Genomic DNA, 17463 nt, shown 5'->3' with positions numbered 1-17463 from the left:
CTGTTGGCACTGGAGGGGTGGGAAGCAGCCAGGCACCCCTGGCATGAAGGACATCAGCACCCTGAAGCCAGGTAGGACATGAGGGCTCAGCTGGAAAAGCTGCACCAGAATCCCAAAGCTTTAAAATCCATTTAGTGGCAACTTCAAAATGTTTTGCATCAACTCCTTTTCTTCCTACCTAAATGTGAACACATCCAGATCAATCACCGAGCTCGAAAATCTTCCTGGCTCTTTTGTGAACATCCTGCTTTGTTATTCCTTTCATTTGTCTTGCACGGAACAAGCCAGCACCAAGAAAATAACTTATTGTGCATGATCAGAAAGACCTTTCTTCCCTTGCTTTTCAAACAGCAGCACACAGAAATTGAATGTTGTCTGTACACAGAGCTGCTGTTTTCCATATATAACCAAGGTGTCACACAGCTCATTATTTCAGGGAAAAAATCAGTGTCAACAACCAAGGCTTGTGGCTGTCACTGGGTTTATTAAAAGCAAAAATATTTGATCTCTTGAAGAAAGAAAAGAAATCAGGTCCTGGATTTTAGGTTTTCTTTTCTGCATTTGGTCTTCTTGAAAAGCATCAAAAAGTGAAAAATCTAAGGTGACATCCTACGTTCTTGTGGCCCCTAATAGCTAGTCACTCCACCAATTTTTCTAAGTTTATCTTTAATCTACTATTCCCAAACTAATTAGGGACTGAATGTCTTTGGACTGATTTTCATTTTGTCTTGAGTTATTGTGACATCTTTACTACAAATCCTTTCTCAGTCTAATTAAATTCCTGCAGCATAAATGTCATTATTCATATCATCACCTGTGCTAGCCTGACTTTGCCTCAGTCTCCTGATGACTGTGCACTGTGGACCGACTCCCTTCCTTCCTTCCTTTTTCATATCTGAAAAGTTTGGCTTGAAGTAAGAACATCTCAAGGCTTAGCACAGACAGGGAATCCATTAATATCTAGGAATCCAAATTGATGGGGTTTCATTAGAAAAATCCAATAGTTGTGCTGTTATATTAGTTTTCAGAAGAATATTTCAAAACTAATTTAAAACTTTTCTTTTTATCCTCAGAAATCATTCCTGGGTGTGAAGAATTCTAATAATGTGAGGATTAGAAATAATCTCCGTTTATAGGGCAAATTTTTCCAATCCAATCATTGATGCAGGTGGAAGAGAGAGTCACTCAAAAATGTGTCTGGGACAGCAAAGGGCTGCCAAAAATCAGTGCTCCTGTCTTCAACCCAAGAGGATCCTCTGGACAGGAACCCATCCCAGGAATGGTGGGAGCCCAGCACAGGAGCAGAAGGTGAGTCCTTCTTTCCTTAGCAGGAAAATCTAAAAGAATTACCATGGGAAAAAAACAATTATATGACAATTTCATAATCCATCCATTAGTTACACATTGTCTTGATAACTTTTTGTTAATCATGACTTCAGTAATGAATTTTCTTATCTCTAAATCCACCAGTCAGTAATACAGAGATTTTCTGCATGGTGCAGGTGAATTACCTGTTGTGGGAGGTGTATTAGGAGTAAATCAACAGACTGACTCCTGGCCTAAAAAATTGACTAATTTATTAAGGTGAAGTTCAGATCTTTGATCTTGCAAGGTTTTGATGAGCATTAATGCAGCTCCGGACACCCAGAACAATCTATTAATTTAATAGGCAGTGAGAGCTGGAGACTGATTGCCAAAATCACAGCAGGAAAGCTGAATTTTGGGTTGCAGATACAGAGAACTGGGTCAGATTCTGGCACAACTGCAGAGAACTGTGTACAAAAATTGTGCTCTTAAATCCTTGATGAACTAAAAAGAAGAATAAAAAGCTATTCAAGAAGGGTGAGGCCCTTGTAATTTTGAGTCAAATATAATAATCCTAAATTGTTCACAAGCACCCTGGAGTTTAGGCAAGCCTAAGTAAGAATAGGAAGGCCTCCATCAGCCCCTTGGGAAGCCACAGGAGCATCATGGGCTGTGTTGGGATGACACAAATGATGAAGGCTCTGCAGGCTTCAAATCCAAGCAGTGCTGCTGCTTTGAAATCCCTCTTCCCACCCTGAATGTGCTGAGACAAACCCCTGCCAACCATCCCATCCCCAAAGGGATGCTCCAGGGGCTGGCTGGGCTGGCCCCAGCCCTGCAGGCAGAGCCTGTGCCTTTGGAGCACCCCGTCACCGATGCCCAGGAGCTCTCCAAAGGCTCCTTCCACTGCCAAATACCTTTGGAGAACCCTGTGGCAATGCCCAGGAGCTCTCCAGAGGCTTATTCCATGGCCAAGTTAATGCCCTGAAGAAAGTGCACTTCAGTAATTAAATTTCTCTCATGCAAGTGCTACATTCCACATTTTTTCTCTTGTGCTCTTCCCCGTATTTGGACTATCCTTGTAAAAGCCCCCCTTCCACTGCTTCCTTGGTGCTCCCTGAATTTTGTAGGCGAGCCCTGGATGCTGTTCCATCCTCTGCCACCTTGAGACCCAGAGGTAGAGGGCTGAGTCGTGCTCTGAGCCTGGCCCTGAGCTGCCAGGGCAGGCAGACAGCCCCAGCACACCCACTCACCCCAGAAATCCTCTGCTCTGCTTTGAAACATGGTGCAGGGGCTTATCTGCTAAATAAAATCTAGATGAGAAATGTTGATACTTAATGAAATATAAGTTTGAGGATTTCACAAAAGAAATCTGCTGTCGCTGCTTTAATTTATTAGGGGAGAGTTATGTGCAGATGGTATATACAGAGTTATTTCCTGACTGTACTCCGAAGTAAGTTGATTTGTGGTTTAATGACTTTTATCAAAATGAAATAAGCGTTTGATCTTTGGATTTGATCTGGCTATATCTGCAGCTGCTACACCACTACAGCAATTACTTCCAAACTGGGCTTTTTGCCCAGGCAAATGGAGTTCGTCCTTGTTTCATGTCTCATTGACTGTCCTGATAATACACGCAGTGCTACTGTAGGTTTTTTCTTCCTCTAAATTTGATAGGTGTGAAAGTAAGAGAGTAATTCCCTTTTTATTTTAGTATCAGTGTTGTTTTATTATAATCTGTTCGCTACTCTGGTTAATTTTATCTCGAAGCTGCTCCTAACTAAAATTCAATACAAGAATGTGTAATTTTCTCCACATAATCCTGCTATGCCCCTCCATAGAGGAACAAGAAGTTCATTTATGAATTCTAAATCTCAGGCCCCTCGTGGTAATCTTCACATCTGTCCATGTGGTTTAGGGATGAGTTTGTAGTGATATGTTGTGCACCCACGCTGGACTAAATCCACTCCTAATGGATTTCAGTGGAAGGCAATGGAGTTGTACTTGGAATCAATTTACCCCATGTATCCATCTCTGAAACAGTGGGGTTTTTTGCTGTTTGCTAATTAATTCCTGTCAGATTGAAGCTGTTAAGGTGAGCAATTCTTTTTCCAGGACGATACTTCATTCTTTATTTACTGTTCATGACAAAATTTGTCCAAGTTCAGCCTCAAAAACTCCTGGTGGGAGATAGTTGTTAAAATTAAGAGTTCTTAGGGCTTGGTGCTGCCAGCTGTGACTTCCTGAGGAGCTCCAGCTGCATTTTGGGCAGGGTGTGGGAGCCAGGAGCTGCTGAGGTGGCTGGCAGCCAGTTCACCTGGGGCACAGCAGCAGGAGGGAGCTGCAGGTTTGTGCTGCATTCCCTGGATCAGGCCACGCTGGATGAAGATGTTCTGGAAGCAGCCTTGATTTGGAGCCAGCAGGTCTGAAATCTGCCAATTCACAATGGCAAGGAGAAGCAGTCAGAAGGAATTCTAAAACAAGTGAAAAATCTTTGTTCTCCCCCTTTTTACAGGCACTTCGGGATAAGGCGCTTCACGCTTTGCGTGGCTGGAAGGTAGATTTTAAATTGTCTCTGTTTTTGGCTGGATATTTCCTAGAGATAAGCAATAAAAATGGCAAGAACTGGGAAGTGACTGGTGGATGAGTTGCCTGGAGATTTGCAGTGCTACCAGAAGCTCTGTGAGAAGGCGGCTCAGCCTCGGAGCTGGGGAAGGTTTTCCTGTGCCAGGGTTGCTGCTGCATCTTTAGCAAATCAAACTACTTGCACAGTACTTGCTCCTTAATCCAGGAAAATTAAACCACCCGCCATAGCTACATTGTCCAGCCATCTGCTCTCCCAGGTGCTCCCATGCCTGATCAGAGATGAGGGGATGTGACCTAGAATCCCACTGCAGAGCTGGGATCATTCCCAGCACAGTCCCAGCCTTCAATCTTCTGCATGACATCAGATGAAGTAAACATCAAGATTTGATGTGAGAGCATATGTCCATTGCATAATTCATTAGAGTTCTTCTCCACAACTATTTTTAGATATTTTTCAATCAGAAGTAGAGAGTGAGGATTATTCAGGAAAAGAAAAAGATAAGAAAATAATGGGGGGTGGGGGCAGTGCTTAGAAACATATCTAGGTACTTCTGGGACTGAGATCTGGCCATTCAGCTGTGTGTGTTCAGTTTTTAAATAACTATTTCTGTCCTGGACAATTCCACAGTCACTCATGACAGCCTGGCTGTGGGATGGTGTAAATACAACAGCAGAACAGGAAACCTGCTCCTTTTTCACTCAGCAGTGCTGCTAAAACCGCTGTCAGGCCAGACACCACCTCACAGCCGTTTCAGACTCTATCACTCCATCACCTTGAATGTGGTTATTCCCAATTTCCAAACACAAAAGACATCCAAAACCATTTCCCCTCTGTTTTGCAAAGCACCCACCGAGTGTTGGTGGGACACAGCGAGCAGAGCTGGTGGTTTCCCTGCTCAGGTTGTGCAAAATGCCTCATAACTGCAAATCATCACAGCTGTCACAGCTTCTTCTCATGTGTCAGCAGGCTGTGAGCTGCATCCAGGTTGTGTGAACACCTGGGATGTTCCTGGCTTCTCAAAATAAGGCAGCACCTGCGCCCTTTGCTGAGCCTCATTTCACCCCACACGTGCAGGATGAGCAGGTTTGCTGTAAGAAGGTGAGGACAAAAATCCTAACAAAACCCCAAGCCCCACGTTGTACAGCGTGAGTCACAGACAAGGAATGGAAGGAGGAGTTATTTTGAGGTTTTCCATCTTCCTTATTGCTAGGAGACAGTTCCCGGGCACGCAGAGCTCGTCAGCTCCCACAGCTGCCGCGTTGGTGCCGCGGCGTCCAGGGCGATTCACGGAGCAGCTTTGAGTGAGACAAGGAGGAGGAAATTATGATGGGAGCTTCTTTTCTTTTTTCAGCCTTTCTGAGACAAGTGCAGAGTGCAGTGGAGGCAGCTGCAGGTGCCAAGGGGAGCATCGTGCCTGAAACGTCATCTCGGGCTGACCTCGGTCACTCAGCTTTCATGGGCTGCTCTCTGCACAGAGTGGGGTGATGATGGAGTGACACCACATTTGGGCCAAATCTGTAGTGCTTGGGAAGGTGCACAAATGCACCATTGCCAGCCAAGTCTGAGCTTGTCCCTGATGATCAGTCCGTGCTCACCATCACCTGCCAGCTCTTGAGTCCCACAAGGGCAACCCTCAGGCAGCACGTGAACAGCACCAGCCTCACCACCTGTGACCCCAGTGTTTAAAATTCTCAGTTCTGAGTAAAAGTTATTCACTGGACCCTCGGTTTTCATAAGGCACCTGAAGGAGGAGCTGATTGAGGCTGGGGTTGTAAATGGACAGATCTCCTGGGGTTGTGTCATGGGTGGGCAGAGCCTGGATAAAACCAAAGCTGTCATGAGAACATGGGAATCTGTCATCCAGAAGGGAGTTGCTGAGACAACTGTGGAAGATCTCACACTGTATTTTTCACACTAATGCCAGATGGCCAGGAATGGGATCCCCCACGTTCTCCTCCCAGTCTGAGAAGACAAGAAAATAAACAAGGGAAATGTCTGTGCTGATGGCATCTGTTGGCTCCCTCATAAGGTGAGTCACTGCGTTTGATTGCTGAAATAATTAGAATTTCTTTCTAATTGGATTCCATGTTAACCCTTCTTGCACCACAGATCCCAATTATCCTTTTAGGTCCTGGCAGGGAGTTAGAACTGCAGGATCTTTAAGGTCTCTCCCAACCTGAACCATGCTGGGATTCTGTGATTTTAGGGAAAATGAGACTTGGCAGCAATTCCAGGCAAGGGAATTTTATACCAGTTGGGCTGCTGGTGTGGAATCCCATCCCTCTGCTGCTCCCATCATCTACAGGAGCATCCTGGGGGTCATCAAGACTCAGTTTCCTTCCAGCTACAGGACAAGAACGCCAGGAATTATAGGAGAGGAAACACAGGGCAGAAATCTGTGGAAATATTTGGGCGTGGGGTGCTCTGCAGCAGGTTTTGTTCTGGAGGTGCTTGACACATACAGCCCATGCTCCCTGTGATCCCTGCACTCCTGCCACACATATGTGCACATAGATGTATTTTGAAACTCTTCTGTGCAGTATTTCCTACCTGGCTGGTGCACCGAAGCCATTTTTTTCCTTAGCAAATAAGAGAAATAGCTGGGTAAGTATAAATGTGTTTCTTAACAGCCTTGTTTGTGACAAAATTGCCAAGTAAATCTTCACACGACATCGGGCTGTGAGTATTCGAGTCACATTTGGACAGCAGCGCCCACTGCACGCAGCTTTCATTACAATATTTCTCTCAAGCCCAGCCTGTCTCTCATGTTTTTTCTGAACATTGTTTAAAGAACTGATGAAAGGGCTGAAAACTTTTCAAACTTTCCTTTTTTGGGTCTCTTCAGCTCAGCCTTTCATCACTCAGTCAATAAACAGGGGAGGACTCTTCTGAACTGCAGTGGGAGCGAGGAGGAGAAGGAGAAATTAATGATATCACCAAATTGAAACTCTTTCAAGTTCCCTTTAATTGCAGAGGGCACGGGGAGCTCATTCAGTTTTAATTCCCTGATCTCTTGCTGTCCCCAAGGGACCAATCTGCCTCTCCTCCCACAGCACACACGATTTTCCCCGGGGCGGGTGCCTGGCTCCTTGCTCAGGGCTCCTCTGCTGTGCAGAGCCCTTCCCAGTGGGATTTTGGCAGTGGAACAGCAGTCACAGCTGCCCTCTGTGGTGGCCACGCTGCCTTTGGGCACACACAGGGCTGATCCTGCTCCTTCAGGCACCTGGTGCCCATTTGGTGCCTCCCCTGCCCGTCTGTGAGCTGGGGATCACAGAATGCCACGATGATTTGGGTTGGAAGGACCTTAAAGCCCACCCAGTGCCACCCCTGCCATGGCAGGGACACCTCCCACTGTCCCAGGCTGCTCCAAGCCCCAATGTCCAGCCTGGCCTTGGGCACTGCCAGGGATCCAGGGGCAGCCACAGCTGCTCTGGGCAAGTGAGTGTCACATATCCAAACACTCCAAGGTTAAAAGAGAAAACAATAAAAACCCCAAGAATGTCCAAAAATTGCTGCTGTCCACCAAGGAGCTCCAGCTGAAGACACCAGGCATTCCCTGGCTGTCTTTGTCTCATGGGAAATATCAGTGCAAGGGGCTGAAAACTGCTCAAAGAACCATTCCCACCGTGGAAAAGCCTGAGGATTATCATCACAACAGGTCCCTGGGCAGAAACATGAAGCATAAAGCTTTAAATTCAAGTCACACTGATAAGAATAACAAATAAAGAGACCAAATTCCCTTAAAAAATGGGATTACAGAGGCCGTGGGGAAGAAATATTTTAAAGGAAGTTAAAGAGAAGTTAATCTGCTTTTATGTAATTTGTTTTCCTATTCTTCCCAAACTGGCTTGCTTTGGAGACAGCTGCTTTCAAGGTTTACAGCCGTGCATATGGTTGGGAGGGCTGGAATTGGCAGCCCTGGGCCTGACAGAATAATGTCTTGCTGGAAAAATGGCTGGGTAGATAATTTACAGATGATACGACCACATCAAACCCAGTGAAACACAACCCATTCATTTTTACAGCCTCCAGATTGCTGCCTGTTGTGATCCGTCCCTCCCGATGGCTCCCCTGTCATGCAGCCCTTCTCCTCCCCTCCACTGCTCCCACGGGGCAGGATCCCATGGAAATCCTCCCTCCTGCAAGGTTGGACATGGATGGGAGCCACAGCACCAGCAGGGCTCTGCACATCCGAGCGTGCTGGGTGCCCAGGGTCTGTCACACATCGCCCGTTCCTCTCCCAGCCTTCTGGGCTCCCAGCCCTGAGGGATTTCCTGGGATCTGGGCAGCCCAGCAGCTCTCAGACATCCAGCTCTCCAAGCTGTCCTTGCTCCAAAAGGAGCCAAACAGCCCTTGGTTCCCAGATTTCCCAATTGTCTGGGTTGGAACCCAAACAGCCTAAGGTGAAGGCAAGCACAAAACCAGTGATAAAACAGAGCTTGGGAACCCCAACAGTGTTTAACCTTCTGCAGATACTCCTGCAGATATTCCCTGTTGGAAACTGGTCTGGGAAAAGTTGCCTTTCAGAAAACGAGTGCTTTTCTGAATGCACTGTGATTTTAAATCTGGGCAGAACTTCTTTGTGCTGTTTTTCTCCCTCCATTTTTCTCAATGGGGGAAATGACAGTAAAAAGGGAGAGTGGGAACCATGGAATGCAGACATGGAATCTGGAAAAATCTGGCTTTTTCTAAAAACTGGAAATATTTCACCTTCAAGTAAATGGCTTTCTATACAAATATCCACTTGTTGTGAACATACCAGTTGTTATTTTCTCCTTGGAAAAAAAACAAAAGGGTTTTGTTAAGCCTTCTGTTCTTCCCCCAGAAAACAGAGATGTGGCAAAGCCCAAGGACGCTGAGGTGATTCATGGTGTGGCGCACAGGGATCTGTGTTCATTCCTGGGATCACAGAGGAGGCTTCCTTGAAAATGCTCCTGTTGCCCTTGAGGTGGGCTGTAAAATCCATCCTGCACCTGTGTGCTGAGAATTGTCTCTGTTGGAGGAACAAATGCCGGCCCTGGCCTGAGGCTCACTCGTGTTCTGCCCCGGGGCTGAGAGTTTGCAGGGCTCAGCTCTCCCCAGCCCCTCCTGGCTTTATCCCTGTGTCTGCTCCCTCTCATGCAGGGAATTCAGCAGGAGCTGCTTTGATGGGATATGTTCTCCCAGGTTGGAGAGGGTCCCAGCTCGGGTTGATCTCTCCAGCTGCAGAGTCCCAGACTGGGCTGGCAGATGAGGAGATGGCTCCAGGGTTGCAGTGAGTGTAAAAACTGCCGTGTCACTTCCCAGCCACGGTGTCAGGGCTTTCCTGGAGTGTAAACCAGAGCTTTGGGAGTGCTGCTGAGGGATGCTCAAGCTAACCAGGCTCTGCCCTGCTGCTGGAGCTCCCCCTGAACATGAGCTATGTTGTCAGGACAGGGTGTGAAGCATCTACAGCTCTTGGCTCGTGCACAGCGTGGGATTACTCTGAGTTTACACCAGACTCTCTCTTTATAGCTGGAAGTGAATGATTTGCTCCTCGGTGGTGCAGAAAGGTCTGCATGCTCCTGCACTGTGGGACAGCTTGGGCTTCTCCATGGGATGGAAGCTGCCTGCTTTATCCCTGCTCGACAGACACAGAGCACCTTCAAGGTGGCCCAGAGGATGTGGGATTAGGGAAATCTCCAACTGTTGTAAGAAAAATATTCACCCCTTTTTCTTTTCTGTTGTTCTCACTTGCAGCACCACTAGCTGCAGCTGGACCAGGAGTGGGGTTTGGAGGGAGACAAGGCCAGGCTGCTCTGCCCCAACAAGGGCAAATTTCAGATTTTGGTTACTCTGTCCTGGTACGAGTTCGTTGTACAAGGGTGGAATGAATATTCAGAAATGTGGAAACACTGCTGTTACACTGAGGTACCTCCAGCCCCACCAGCTGCCTGAGGAGTGCAGGAAAGCATTGCCCAGATGTGGGCAGCTGTGTGGGCATGGAAACAGAAGGAAATTGCAGCCGTGGATTACTGCGGACAGGTTATTTCTGTGTAGACAGGGGCAGTGCTGGGTGTAGACTTGAACCAAGTTTTGCACCACTCTGAACTCAGTGGGATGAAACTATTTTATAGCAGAGACTGAAAATTTGTGTGGGAAAAGGTGTAGTTGAAGTCCCTAGAGCCTGGTGTCCATTCCCTGTGTCACTGATGTGTCGGGCCATGGTTTTGAGTTCCACTTCCTCTGTTTTCTCTGTTTAAACCACTGGGAACAAGGATTAATGTTTGAGATTTTAATATTCAAGAATAGATTAAGACAACAGCAGCCTGATGTAAGATGACCATTAAATACCAAATGCTATCAAAATCTCCAGCAGCATCAAATCAAGTCCTAAATCCTAAAAGCTTTATATTTTCTCCCCAATAATTACACCAGAGTACCACCTTTGGAGCTGTGTTGTTCTTTGTTCAGCAATAAATGAGCAATTCCTGGTTACATCAGCTGGAGAAATCCCAGCTGGGGTAGTCCTGGCCCTCCCTTGGGCAAGCCCTGAGTGAAAGGCAGATTCTCGTGGCTGAATTACAGAGCCACTAAACAAAATGGAAATGTTGATGTTCATTATTGATTTTATCCTTTGCTGCTCTGGAATGGTGCTAGTGGGAGCTGTTGTAATCAGATTACCTTAAAACTTACTTACAGAATGAAGTGCTTAATTTATCCCCTCTTTTTCCTTTCCCAAAGTGATACAACATGAAGGGATCAGCTGTGCTTCTTGTAGAAGCAGCCCTTCTCTTTCTGGTTTTCTCACTGTGTTTGTGTAATTCACTTTTTATCACTATGAAAATCTTTTTTAAAAACATTTTGCATTTGTTATATCTCCTCGAGTAATCACTCATATTGGTTATGGAACAGAATAGACTGTGATTGTTGAAGATATAACTGCAAAATGTTTCCAATTTCTGGGAATATCTATTGAAAACTACACTTACTAAACATCCATCTCCAGCTCCCTGTGCTGTCAGGTCACAGCTCCATGCCTCTACAGCCTGAATGTCTTTGGGATTCGAGTCAGCCAGGCTGATTCCAGTTTAACTGAGGATCTGGGAAGTGCCGCGTTTTGAGTGATATATCCTCTCATAATCTGGGAGGTTAAATGGTTTTTCTGATTTGATTCTTTACTGCCTTCCCCATTTCACATCAGAAGAAATCGGCTGTGAAATGACAGCAAATGCAAGTGGCACTTGTGGGCCCGCCCTTGGCTCGCCGAGTGACTGCAGCGAGCACAGGGAAGGAGGAATTGGGCTTTAATTGCCCCTCATTAGTTATATGCCATGGGCAATATGAGAGGCAGTTTCAGTGGGCAAAGTGTCTGAGAAATCCAGCCCCTGTTATCCCAAGCTGGTTGTGGAGCTGGAAGTGGCTGGTGCTCAAGGCACCACAGTGCCAAGTTCCTGCCACGTCCATGGCCGAGCAGCTCAGCTTGGGAAAATGGACCCTGCAAGCTGTGCCCCTTGGCTGGGCTCAGGGAGGCTGGATGAGCATGATCAGAGAATCCCAGAATGGTTTGAGTTTGGAGGGACCCTAAAGCCCATCCAATCCCACCCCTGCCATGGGCAGGGACACCTCCCACTGTCCCAGGCTTCCCCAAGCCCCATCCAGCCTGGCCTTGGGCACTGCCAGGGATCCAGGGGCAGCCCCAGCTGCTCTGGGCACCCTGTGCCAGGGCCTGCCCACCCTCCCAGGGGAGGATTCCTTCCCAATATCCCATCTAACCCTGCCCTCTGGCAGTGGGAAGCCGTTTCCCCTTGTCCTGGCACTGCAGGCTCTTGTCCTCAGTCCCTCTCCAGCTCTCCTGGAGCCCCTTTAGGCCCTGGAAGGAGCTCTAAGGTCTCTCTGGAGCCTTCTCCAGGCTGAACCACCTTGTTCTTGCCATGTTCTGTGCTCACATTCCTGTGGAATCTGGCTCTCCGTCCTCTTAAGCCCCTGGTGGGTACCTGATCCTGAGGGAAACACTCAGACCAGGCCATCTCCTTGGAAAAACATGGAATCATGGAATTGTTTAGGTTGGAAAAGATCTTTAAGATCATTGAGTGCAACCACAAACGAGCACTGGTACAACTGTGCTGCCATCCAGGGATGATCCGACTGTGGCCCTGCCGTGATCCGCTCCAAGGGCTGCTCAGCAGGGGAACCTGCCTTCCAAAGGAACAAGGCTTTCAACCTGTGGATTTATCACATTTAACCCTCTCCTTGCTCTGTCCTGCCCACATGCCCTGCCATTCCTTGGCAGTGAGCAGCTCTGATCCCCGCTCTTGCCATCATTCCTGCCCCTGGCCACCACTTTGGAAGGAGGATGGAGGTTTTTGTGGCTTAGCAGATGGCAGCAAATCTTGATACCTGCATTTCATAGCCTGGCTTGTGGGGTTAGAGTGATGTATTTACTCCAGCACCTAAACTCAATGAATTACATCCAGCCCTGCAAATGGTCATAAATATGATAGTCTGTGTGAGCTGAGGTAATTGCCTGCTTTATATATGTGTTTATCTTCCCTGCATTGCATACACAATGTGCATCATGTCAGGGAGATGACAAAGAGCAGCCATAATGCTCCTCAACTGCATATTTCTCCTTAGTTTATGGCTGAGGCTCAGAGTTATCTTATGCAGAGTTGGCTGCAGTGGTTTAATATAAATTAACATACCTAGAAAATGTCAAGGAGCATTAATTGACAATTTCAGAGGCCTACCTTACTAAATACCAGTTCAGTTCTGAAGCCTGTCTCTGCAAGCTTAATATATGGAAAATAATGCTTATTCATGGATGGCTTATGTAACTTGGCATTAATTATGTGGCAGCGAGTGCTGCCTGTCACAGATGGTCTTTCTATAAAACCAGGTGCCAAAAATAAAGTTTCAAGCCCCACGAGGGAACTTCTGGGCTGGGTACTCATCACTTTGGAAAACCAGGGCACATCATCCTGTGTAGAAATACCGACTTACTAACCTAATTCTGGACCCACTTTTGGCAGAGAATTGGCCTATATAAAAATATTTCACCTCAGCACCTTCTCCTGCACCTCGAACGAGGGGATCTATGGCAGGAGCCTGGTGTGTCCCCAGCCCAGCACTCCCCTACCACTTCTCACCTGGCAAATGGAGATGACCCTGAACATTCCCGTTGATAAAAGGTGAAACAAGCCAAGGTTTTTATCTGAACAATTAGCACAGTGGTGGTGGTTGCTTTGCCTGTCTCCCAGCCTGAGCTGTGTCACAGCTGGGAGCAGCTGGCTGGTGTGGAGGTGCTCAGCTGAATGCTAATTGTTGATTAATATAGCCCTGGGTTATAAAAGCCCAGTTTCTCTCTGTAGTGTTTTTCCCCTTGTACCAGGAAGGTGCTGCTGTCTCTCCAGGGTTTCCTGCTCCTCATTGCAGCTGGGAGCATGGCCAGCTCCACAGCTCCTGGGAACTTCCCTGCCTCCCTAAACAAAGTTAAGCAAGGCTGAAAGATGAGATTTGAAGGCATTTATTGATTTTGCTTTAATATTCTGTTACTTCTGTCCCATCAATCCACTATTTTCTTTATGCAGTGCTTATGTGGTGCTGCAGAATATGATGCACATAACATTATCTCATATGTGAGCACATGGCTATCAAATGAAAGCTGGCCTGTAAATCACTGAAAATCAGGAATGGAAACACCATCCAGGCAGCTGCACGCTGAGCCATCCCTGCTCTGCTCCCGAGCTGGAGTGGGGAGGGCAGCCCTTCCTGAGCACGGAGGGCTGGGTTTCCTTGGCATCAGTGGATGCTGCAGTGTTTGGGGCCCCAGAGCTCTGCAGTGATGGGTTTCTATGGCAACTGGCTGGTAAAGCCAGGGGTGGGGGGGACCTGCCCTGTGCCCCCAGCTTTTACCTAGTTGGGTTTTTTAGTTTTCCAAATAGACCCTTCTTTCATGATTTCCCACTTATTTTTTGCATTGCTGCTGTTGAAATAGTTTCTGTAAGTCCCTAAGTCCTCCCAGGAGATCAGGGCAAAACTGAGCCTAGAAATGCTCTCCTGGACTGGACTGACAGCAAGTGCTTATTGCTCTGACCCCCCCTGCCCTCCTCTTCCTGCCTGCTTTTCCATCCCCTGCTCCTCCCATCCCTGTGGGGATACAACCTCTCTCTTCCAATCCCAGGCTGGTTTGGGTTTGGCTCATCCAGTGCCACCCCTGCCATGGCAGGGACACCTCCCACTGTCCCTCCTCCCACTATCCCAGGCTGCTCCAAGCCCTGTCCAGCCTGGCATTGGACACTGCCAGGGATGGGGCATCCACCATTTCCCTGGACAGCCCATTCCAAAGCCTGACCACCCCTGTGGTGATCTCCCGTGTCAACCTAACAGGGTCCATTTCTAAATACAATCCCAGGGATCATTTAGTCTTAAACCTAAAAAAAATATATATAAAAAATTGCTTTAACCCATCTGTAAAGTGACTGCTTCAAATGAAATGCTGTGATAAACCCAGAGGAAGTGTGATTGAGAAGAGGTGAGAGGAGCTTGCCCTGGGAACAGGGCGATAAGGAATTCCCTGCCATGGTGGTGCCATTGTTCCTCTGTGTCACCCCAAACGTCCCCACTGGCACTGGGGCAGTTGCTGCTGTTCTTGTGAACCTTTCAGATGTGTCTCTCCCCTTCTGTGTGAGACCCTCCTCCAAGATCTTACCCGTGGCAATGACAGAATTCAGCCCAGCTCTCAGGAACTGAGGAAAACTGTCCTGACCTTTGTTCCCAGGGATGCTGCTCAGGGAAGGTGTCTCTGCTGGAGTCACCCTGGATGTTGCAGAGAGCACAGCCTGTCCCTGGTGGGCTGCTTGACCATGAAATTGTCCATGAAATGGGAATCTATTGTTTATCATGCTAATTAGTAACCCCAAAAGTTTATTTAAAGGTCACTGGAAAGCCATGAGAAATATCTTAGATGTGAAAGGAAGAAAAGTCAAGAAGCCATAGGGGGTTTGGGTTATTCAGTAGAATGTTATTGCTAATGTTTAAGATACTTTCTGAGATGTGCATTAAATTAATAAGGGAGATGAAGGAATACTTTAATATAACTTAGTGTGGAAGTAGCTCTCAGAATTTATTTTATTCATAGATTTTTGCATCAAAGGTCCTATAATGATTAATTTTCAAACTTGCAGGTTTAAACAGCAAAATAAGAAATAATAGCTCCAAAGCCGCTTTGAAATACTTAATAAAATGGTGTTCTTTAAAGCACTAAATGGCTGTCTAATGCCACTAGCACTTCAAAGAACAGTTTTCTTTGCAATATTTCTATTCAGTTTTCTGCACTCTGCAAAGCTGACTCACTGTACAGGGCATGGAAATATTTTCAAATGGGCAAAATGAAGGTATTGTTATATTGCAACAAAAGCCTGGGCTGAGAAACTGCACTGAGTGCTTGGTAGGGCAGGAGTTAATTTGATGGTGCAGAAGGTTCCTCGGCCTTCCAGATTCCAGGAGAAACTCAAAATATAATCAGTAGGAAAGGGATGTTGTTATTCTGAGGGATATTTGATGTGGGGCTGCTGCAGAAGCACAGAGGGACAGAAACAGCCCCAAATCCAAATGGTTTTTGTAGGAAAATTCATGTCTTTCCATGGACAAAAAGCATCTTCACGTCAAACCTAAGGGGTGTTAAAGCAGAGGTTCCAACCTGGAGAGTGCCCAAGTTTCCCCTTAATGGTCTTGGAGGGAGAAAAGTTCCTCCTGAGATGCTCCAGAGGGAAGAGAGAAATTCCTCCTTAAATACTCTAAAGTAAGAGCAGGATTTGGCCCCTTCCAGCTCCTGGGGAGGCAGAGGGCAGCTGGGACCCAGGGCTGAGTCCTGTTACAGGAGGGCTCCTAATTGTAAATTCAGGCATGCAGAGATTAATTGCCAGCAGGTGTCAAAGATAAATTTCTCTCTGATCTGGGCAGGGGGTAACTCTGAGCATTTCCCTGTATTGGTCTGTTCTTAGCATTGTTCAGGAGGACAGCAAATGAAAATCTACGTGAGGAAATGGGATAAACAATTTTGCTGCTGTCAGAAAAGGAGAAAGTGCAGTGCAAGGCTTCAAAGGGGAGAAATTGTTAATTAGGAAATTACTGCTTGAAAAAAAATATAATTGGGGAGGTCAGAGAATTGTGAAAAGCCAGCCTGTAGTTTCATGACCTGCCCTGAGCCAAGGGTTACACACAACCTGCCCCAGCAATTTACTCGGGTTCCTTCCTCCTTGTGTTGTGGGAAAATGAGTGAATTTAGCAATTAGTGGAGCTGCTGATTGACTCCTGGCCATCCCCAGCTCCCCACCCCCTGCCTTGGGGTGCCCTTGTCTCTCCAGCCCTGGGCACAGGGCACAGGGCTCAGCCTGGGAGGTCCTGCCACCACCTCTGCTCCTCAGGAGGAGCTGCAGAGGCTGACCAAGCCCCTTAATGAGGGGGCTGGTCCCTGTGGAGAGCAAATGGGGCAAAAGGAGAAGGGGGGCCTTCAGAAGGTGATCCCCTGCAGCCCTCAAGGCCCAGACTGTCTGTTTCTGTTGTCTTTGCAGGTGGCAGGGTATGAACCTGAGTGAAGGACCTTGCTGTCCATGGAGTGTCCTGGGAGCATCCATGAAGGGAATTTCTGCTGAGGAGCAGCACTCTGCACATCCAGGCTTTTGTCTGCTCTCCATCCACACAAACCAACCCTGAGAAGGTCACTGCTGAGTCAGCCCCAGGTATGGAGCTGGAGATCAGGAAAGGCTCTTCCCCCAGAGGGTGCTGGGCACTGCCCAGGCTCCCCAGGGAATGGGCACGGCCCCGAGGCTGCCAGAGCTCCAGGAGCGTTGGGACAGCGCTGCCAGGGATGCCCAGGGTGGGAGTGTTGGGGTGTCTGGGCAGGAGTTGGACTGGGTGATCCTGTGGGTCCCTTCCAGCTCAGGATATTCCGTGACTCTGTGAAGGAACTCACCAGACCAGTCTGATACTGGTTTGGAGTATTAAACCCAGCATCACAACAGGAACAGCCAAGTTAGAAAGGGATGGTTTAAATTCATGGAATGGTTTGGGTTGGAAGGGACCTTAAAGATCATCTCATTCCAGTCCCCTGCCATGGCTCTTGCAGATCCTTAGGACACACACAAAATGCAGCAATTCAATCATCACTGCCACATGTGACAGAAAAGTCATGGCACCCTCATAATGAAACAGAGCAGCACATGAAATAATTAACTGCAGTCAGACATAATTAATTATATGGTAAGTGCCACACCTGGGGCTGTTCCAGTGGCTTCTGCCTGGGGGTGTCTGAGGCAATGATGATGCCCTGAGATGTGATTTGGTACATAAGTCACAAACCAACGTGGCTTTAGGATCTTTGCCATCACCCTCAGCAGGAGCTGAGGCACAACTGTTACTTGGGATCCTCTCTGCAGTATTTACATGGACAAAAATGGCCAGTGGGCCTTTGGGGTTTATTTAGAAAAGGAGAAAAGTGTTGCTGGAGCCTCGCGTGCCTCTGCGAGCAGAAGGCTCCCGGCCCACACACCCCGTAAAAAAGCCAACGCTTGGGTTTAAATTAGCAGCCAGCTCTGTGCCAAAGCAAACAG

General features: G+C 47.4%; 1 long non-coding RNA gene across 1 annotated transcript; it reads left to right on the top strand.

Moving 5' to 3' along the window:
- The first annotated feature begins 1096 nt into the window (after nucleotides 1–1096).
- LOC309576958 lies at nucleotides 1097–16583 on the top strand. The gene is made up of 3 exons (XR_014226727.1): nucleotides 1097–1308; nucleotides 5817–5921; nucleotides 16426–16583. It is a non-coding gene; the product is annotated as an uncharacterized lncRNA (long non-coding RNA).
- The last annotated feature ends 880 nt before the right edge of the window (nucleotides 16584–17463 follow it).

The sequence above is a fragment of the Coloeus monedula genome (assembly GCF_965178545.1).
Source record: "Coloeus monedula genome assembly, chromosome: 11".
Lineage (NCBI taxonomy): Eukaryota > Metazoa > Chordata > Aves > Passeriformes > Corvidae > Coloeus > Coloeus monedula.
Note: the sequence above shows the minus strand (reverse complement) of the source record. Positions and strands in the feature narration are given on the sequence as shown.